We start from the raw sequence: 6,501 nt of genomic DNA, 5'->3' as shown, positions 1-6,501 counted from the left end.
GATAGGCATAAATAATGAATAAAGCTCAGGTGAGTGTGTCAGCAGCAGCTACAATTAGATTACAGGGAAAGATCTGACGCAGGTAGAAACCAAAAGAGAACAGAGCTGATGAGAGGCCAGAGTAGCTGGGTTGAGTGGCCTCTGTCTGGGGGTGGAGACCAGGTCTAGGCCAGTGAGGCTTCTGGGGACAGTAACACTATAGGAGGAGGTCACAGTCGGGCAGGCAGGAGTGCCTAAGCTGAACTGCAGGTGTTTATGGAAGCAGGATGAGTATTAAAACTGAGAAATTTGAAGCCAAAACAGATAACTGTGAGATAGCAAGGAAGGGCCCAGATTCCTACACCTGCCAGGATGTTCAGGAGCCTCTTAACAGGAGGAGTAGAATAGTTTGAGGCATGCTCATGGAGCAGCTGTCCTGGGGTTGGAAAATCTTGGTCGAAATTGGGAAGTTGGCAAGTAAGAACAGTTTTCTTGAGGGGGCATCACAGAGCATTGGGGTCCCTTTCAAGTCCTGCTTGAAAAACACCCAGAAACAAAGCTAATGTTTGTGAACACTGCTGTGCATCAGGCTGTATTGGAGGCATTGCACAGATAAATAATAATGATGCGTGTTCTTAATACAGATCTTACCGCTTCTACTCTGTTCCTGCTCCCTGTGTACAGCAGGGAAAAGGGTTGTTTTAAAATATGAGTCAGGGTTGCAACTTACGGAATGATGATATGAGGAGATTGGTGGATTCTTTGTACAGCAAAATAATACTTTGATGGAAGTTTTATATAAGCTATAAATATATATGTAGTTTGCATACACACACACACACAATCGAAAACCTCTGAAAACTGTTCTTAGAACATATAACAAATGGAGAAACTGTGTGTGTGTGTGTACATAAATTTATATAAATAGTTCACATGTACATATGAAAGCTTCTGGAGACTGTCCTTAGAATATACAACAAATGGAGAAACTTTTATTTGAGAAAATCTACCAAATCTCAGAACAATGAGTTTGTGACATTTGGTCCAGAACCTATGTCCATCTTCTCTTCCCCCAATACCATGTGACCAGAGCTCTCCCAGAGGAACACTACTTCGAGCAGGTGCAGCCAAGAAGGGGGCTTTTTCTACCCCCAGCTTCTAGGGCTAATGTTTTGTTCCAGTAGGGGTGGGCCAGTATCTCTTACTTACCCCCCACCCCCATCCCCACCCAGCCTGTGTCACAAAAGGTGCTGTTCCAGGCAGGTGTACCTGACAGGATTGGTACTTCCTTCTCACGTCCAGCTCCTATTTGTGTGGCAAGGGCTGTTGCTGCCTTGAGCTCCAGTGGGGTGGTGCAGAAATTCTTCCCAGGAGAAGAGGCAGGCTGCAAGGACAGAGAACCCCACAAATACTTCAGCGAACAGAGTTTAATTGGAACAGAAAATGCAGAAGTTCATGCCAGGCTTTTGTTGGAAACAGTAGATCGCCTGGTGGTGTGTAATGAAGAAGGCGAGTAGTTCCATGATACTAGTCATAGAGAAAGAGCTTACTGAGAAGAGCCTTCATGGGTCACTGTTCTGTCAGGGGACCTAGAAGGCTCTGCATATGTATCTGTGTCACTTAGGAGCAATAAAAGCAGAATGTGGAGGGCGGGTGAAAGCATAAATTAAACCACTTTTGGCTTGAAACTTTCTTGGGAGCTTCCTCAGTATACTCTAAAACCTAGCTCCCAAACATTCAGGACAGGGAGAAACCAAAGAAAGAGGCACGTTGCTCCTCCTCCAGGTTGGTAGGTGGCATTTTTAATAAGCAAAGGGAACTTACATGCAAGGCTTGTCTTAGGCAACAACATGAATGGATCCCCAAATTCTCAGGTTTACAAAGAGACCCTAACTGGGCTCAGTCACATATAGTGTGTAGGTATTCTCAACACCATCTCATCATCTCAAGGCTGCGTCCTTGGAGCAGGCTCTGGGAGTGGGAAAGGCAAGTGGAAGCCACACCCAAGGACACGGGAGGGGGTGAGGAACCTTCAGTGCCTGGGTCCAACTGACAGGTCAGTCAGTGGTCATGTCTTCTTAATGATGTTCCCCAACACCCACACACAGATCCATTAGCAAAATATGGAAGCGTTACTGCCTCAAGGGAAGGAAGTACAACCTCTGGCCAAACACGGGCTGAACAGTAAATACTCTGATCCAGGGGTGAGTCCTAAGAAGCCAAGCTTCAACCTAAAATCACACTCTTCCCTAGTGGTCTTAAGCACTATGCATACACAAGGCTGTGCCCTCTCAGGAGTGAGTGGTAAGGAAAACTGAGCTAGTGGTCCTAGAACAAAGTGGTAAACTCCTTGAACTACAGAAGCAGTCTCTCAGTCACATATAGATCTAATGGTAAGTGTGTATATTTACATTGCTGTGGGGATTTATGTGCAATCTCAGATCAAAAAGTGTTTCACACAGCCCCAACAGTAATCCCTAGGAACAGGAGGAAAAACAAAGACAGAAATCTAGACTGAAACATCAGAGGCTGCACAAAACAAAACAAAAACAAATGAAACAAATTTAGTTCCAAAATGCTTCCCAAAGAGGGGGAGGGATCAGTGTTGGGTTTCTATATTACATTATCTAAACTGTATAGTTTTCAACAAAAAATAATGAGACCTACAAAGAAACAGAAAAGTGTGATGAAGACACGGGAAAAAAAAGAGAAGATAATGACAAATACCTTTGAAGGGGCCCAGATAATGGACTTAGCCACCGAGACTTTCAGGAAGCTATTAGAAATATGTTCAGAGAATGAAAGGAAACCACGTTTAAAGATGTAGGGGCAGGATGGTTATGGTATAAAAAGCATAAAAAGAAATTACAAAAAGAACTGGATGTAAATTCTGGAGTTTAGAAGTACAATAACTAAAAGGCAATATCACTAGACGGACTCCGTAGTAGATTTGAATGTGCAGAAGAAAAATCAGAGAACTTGAAAGCAGGTCCATAGAGCATTTACCACCTAAAGAACAGAAAGTAAGTAGAATAAAGAAAAATGAACAAAGTCTCAGAGAAACATGAAACACCATTAATGCATCAACATACATGTAATAGTAGTGCCAGGAGAGGAGAGAAAGGTGCAGAAAAATGTTCAAGGAAATCATGGCTGAAAACTTTCCAGATATGGTGAAAACATGCTGACACACACATAGAAGGGGTTGAACAGACTCTTAGCAGGATAAACAAGAAGAGGTTCATACTCAAACATTGTAGTCTGAATGTTCAAAGCCAGAGGTACAGAGAAGCTCTTGAAAGCAGCAAGGGGAACAGGACTCACCACAGTAAGATTAACAGCTGCCTTTGTATCAGGAATAATGGAGTCTCACAGGCAGTGTGACAGTATATTCACAGTGAGAAAGAAAAACTCTCAACCAAGAAGCCCATATCCAGTAAAGCTGTTTTTCAAAAACAAAGGTGAAGTAAAGATAGTCTCAGATGAATAAAGATGGAGAGAACTGATTGTTGGCAGAGCTGCCTTATAAGGAATACTAACAGAAGTTCTTTAAGCTGAAAGGAAGTGACATCAGTCAGTAATTTGAGTCTGCGTGAAAAAACAGAGCTCTGATAAAAATAGAGATAAATGACAAGGTTGTTATATTTTTATTTTTTCTTCTAATTTAAAACAGTATCTGTAAAATTGTATTATGGACCTAGAACACATAGAAATATATTGATAATAACATCACAAAGATGAGAGTGGGGATGAAGCCATATAGGCTTTTAGGAAGTGACTCCTATCCACAGGAAGAAATGAGTATAACCCCGTCTGATAAGTAAGAAAATGAATGTATTTTGAGAAACTCCTACAAAGATATTTGTGCTCTCATTTATTCTCTTAGCTTACACAAAAGACAATATTTGAAAAAGCAGTAACTCCAGCAATGTATTGTTGGGTTTGCTACTTAGATAGGCATTTACGTATATAACAATAAGAGCACAAAAAAAAGGGAAAGAGAGTGCAGCAGTACAGGATGCATTTTACTGTCTTACTGGAATTGAGTTAGTGTTAATCTGAAGGAGATTTTAATAAGTTAAGATGCATGTTGTAAGCCCTAGAGCAACTGTGGGGAAGAAAACTTAAAAATACACAGTTCGAAATCCTTAAGGGAATTTATGGTACCCTAGCAGCTATCCACTTAAGTCCAAGGAGATAGTAAAGGAAGACTATAGGTTATATATAGGAACATGGTTATATATAGGAAACAAAAAGCAGAATGGTAATCAATAATCCAGGCATATCAATAATAGTATTGAATATGAGTGTATTAAACCATCCAATCAAAAAAAAAAGGGGGTTGTCAGACTGGGTAGAAGAAAAATGAACCCACTGTGTCTTGTCCACGGGAGACACACTTTGGATTCAAAGACACAAATAGGTTGAAAGTAAAAGAATAGAAAAAGATAGGCTGTGTAAACCACAGGTAGAAGAGATCCAGACTGGTAAAGTATCAGAAAAATAGACTGTAACATCTAATATCAGATAAACTGTAAGACTGAACACAAATCAGATCTTGCCTCCCCTCTGGTTTGAAACCTCTAGTGGCCTCCTGTCTCTGAGAATAAAATTCAGATGTTTAAACCAGCAACTATCTCACCCCTCACTCCCCTGCCCCCAATCTTAGGCCATCCTTCCCTAAAAATGGCTTTATTTTATCCTACATTTTGATCTTAGTGTGGCTAGGTATAGAATTCTTGGTTGGAAATAATTTTTCTGCAGAATTTTGAAAGCACTCCTCCATTTTCCCTTTGGAATTTTTTTTTTTTTTTTTTTCCCATTTTATGCCAAAATTCAGGTTTTATCTTTACTTATTCTGTCATTGGTGGGAGCTGATATCAGGAACTGATAGGTAAACCAGAGCCCTTGTTTTCTCTCTTAACATAAATACACACAATGTGACATTATCATTAGGCAAGACTTGCTTTTTTACCTTCTATACAAGAATACAGTATTATCCTTTTTTGAACAAAATGCTCAGATTATTAAGGAAACCATCTTTGGGGGAAATGTTTAATAAACATTTTATTTTAGTAAATCCTCTAGTAGGAAATGGGAGAATTCATTGCCTTTCCTTAGAAGAAGGCTGTGTAAGGAGTTACCTGTCAAATTTATCTGTTCAGCTCACCAACATTTCCTCACTGGAAACCTCAGTATTTCCCTATGACAGTTGCCAGAATGGCTTTAAGGTCTCAAAATTCTGTGTCTCCTTTGGCTGGCTTCTGTCTTGATTCTACCCAGGCTTTATTAATGGTTTACTTCATATCATCCTCTCCGTATTAATAAATTTTCTGTAGAACATTCATCAGTCTCCCACTGGGATCTGTTTCAGTGTCTTGGGAGGAATTTTCTTTCTCTTTGCACTCATTTTCAACCCGAGTCAGGTAGTCCCACTGCGTGTTTTCTGCTTTCTTTCTGTAAGAACAGTGTCTGTCTTGGTTTTTTGTTTTGGGGTTTTTTTTGTTGTTGTTGTTATTTGTTTGTTTATTTTTGAACTGCTTCCATGGAGATGGGTTTCAAGAGATTGTTCCCTGTTGTGGGGTAAGTCTTCCCATTTAGATTATTTGCCAGAAGATCAAATGACCTTACTGTGAAGGGCGTTTGCACATTCTCAGTGGGGGCTTGATGAACTCTGGTTAAGGTGATACAGATTTCCACAAACTTCTCTGACTGCTCCCATCTGTAATTAATGATTTTCACTGCATATCCCATTAGAACAGAAGCGACCATGGCATCTGGCTTTCTCACTGTCAAGAGGTTCTGCTTTTCTGATTTCTGCTGCATCTTGTTCTTGATTTCTGTCTGGATCTTGGATGTTTGAGCTGTAAGGGCATCATATCGCCTTTTCTGGTGGGCTTTTCCACCTTCACCCCTTCCAGACCCCTTGCTAGCTCTTCCGAAGCTGAAGCCATGGTCGGGCCAGGTCAGCCAGCTGCACAGGGGAGAGAAGAGGAAACGCTGCTCCAGATGCAGTCCTCTCGCACCCCCACCCCCCAGGATGCACAGTGCCCATAGCCTGGCACACACCCCATCTGCTGCGAGGCCTGCCTGCCTCTCCCTTTGGAAGCTTTAAGGTATTTAGGGCACTGCTCTTCAACCCCAGTGCTCTGAGATGTCACGCGAGTTTGCCTGAGTGTGGGTCACTTTTCTTTCATTGTGCTGGACACTCAGTGGATCCTTTTAGTTTGTAAATTTACATGTGTTTGTGATTTCCCTTCCTCCTCCTATTTGCTGCGTTTTCCCTTTCTGGGAGAACATTCTACCGACTGTGTCCTAGTGCTGAGGTTGTTAGTTCTGGCCTCGGGATATTTTCTTGTCCTCTTCCAATGTCTTTGGGGAGCTTACTGCAATGCCAGGTGCCCCAAACCTGTCCTCTTGATCATCTTTTGGCACACAACTGTGCTTACTGAGTATTTATCGCCGCAATGAAACTGGTTAGTAGAAGTCACTGCAAGATGGACTGACTGTGATGGGCTGTGG

General features: G+C 41.6%; 1 pseudogene; it reads right to left on the bottom strand.

Moving 5' to 3' along the window:
* Nucleotides 1-5,213: 5,213 nt before the first annotated feature.
* Nucleotides 5,214-5,933, bottom strand: LOC132013134 (calcyclin-binding protein-like; annotated as a pseudogene).
* Nucleotides 5,934-6,501: the final 568 nt, after the last annotated feature.

The sequence above is a fragment of the Mustela nigripes genome, chromosome 1 (assembly GCF_022355385.1).
Source record: "Mustela nigripes isolate SB6536 chromosome 1, MUSNIG.SB6536, whole genome shotgun sequence".
Classification (NCBI taxonomy): Eukaryota; Metazoa; Chordata; class Mammalia; order Carnivora; family Mustelidae; genus Mustela; species Mustela nigripes.
This window is presented reverse-complemented; position numbering and strand designations above follow the sequence as displayed.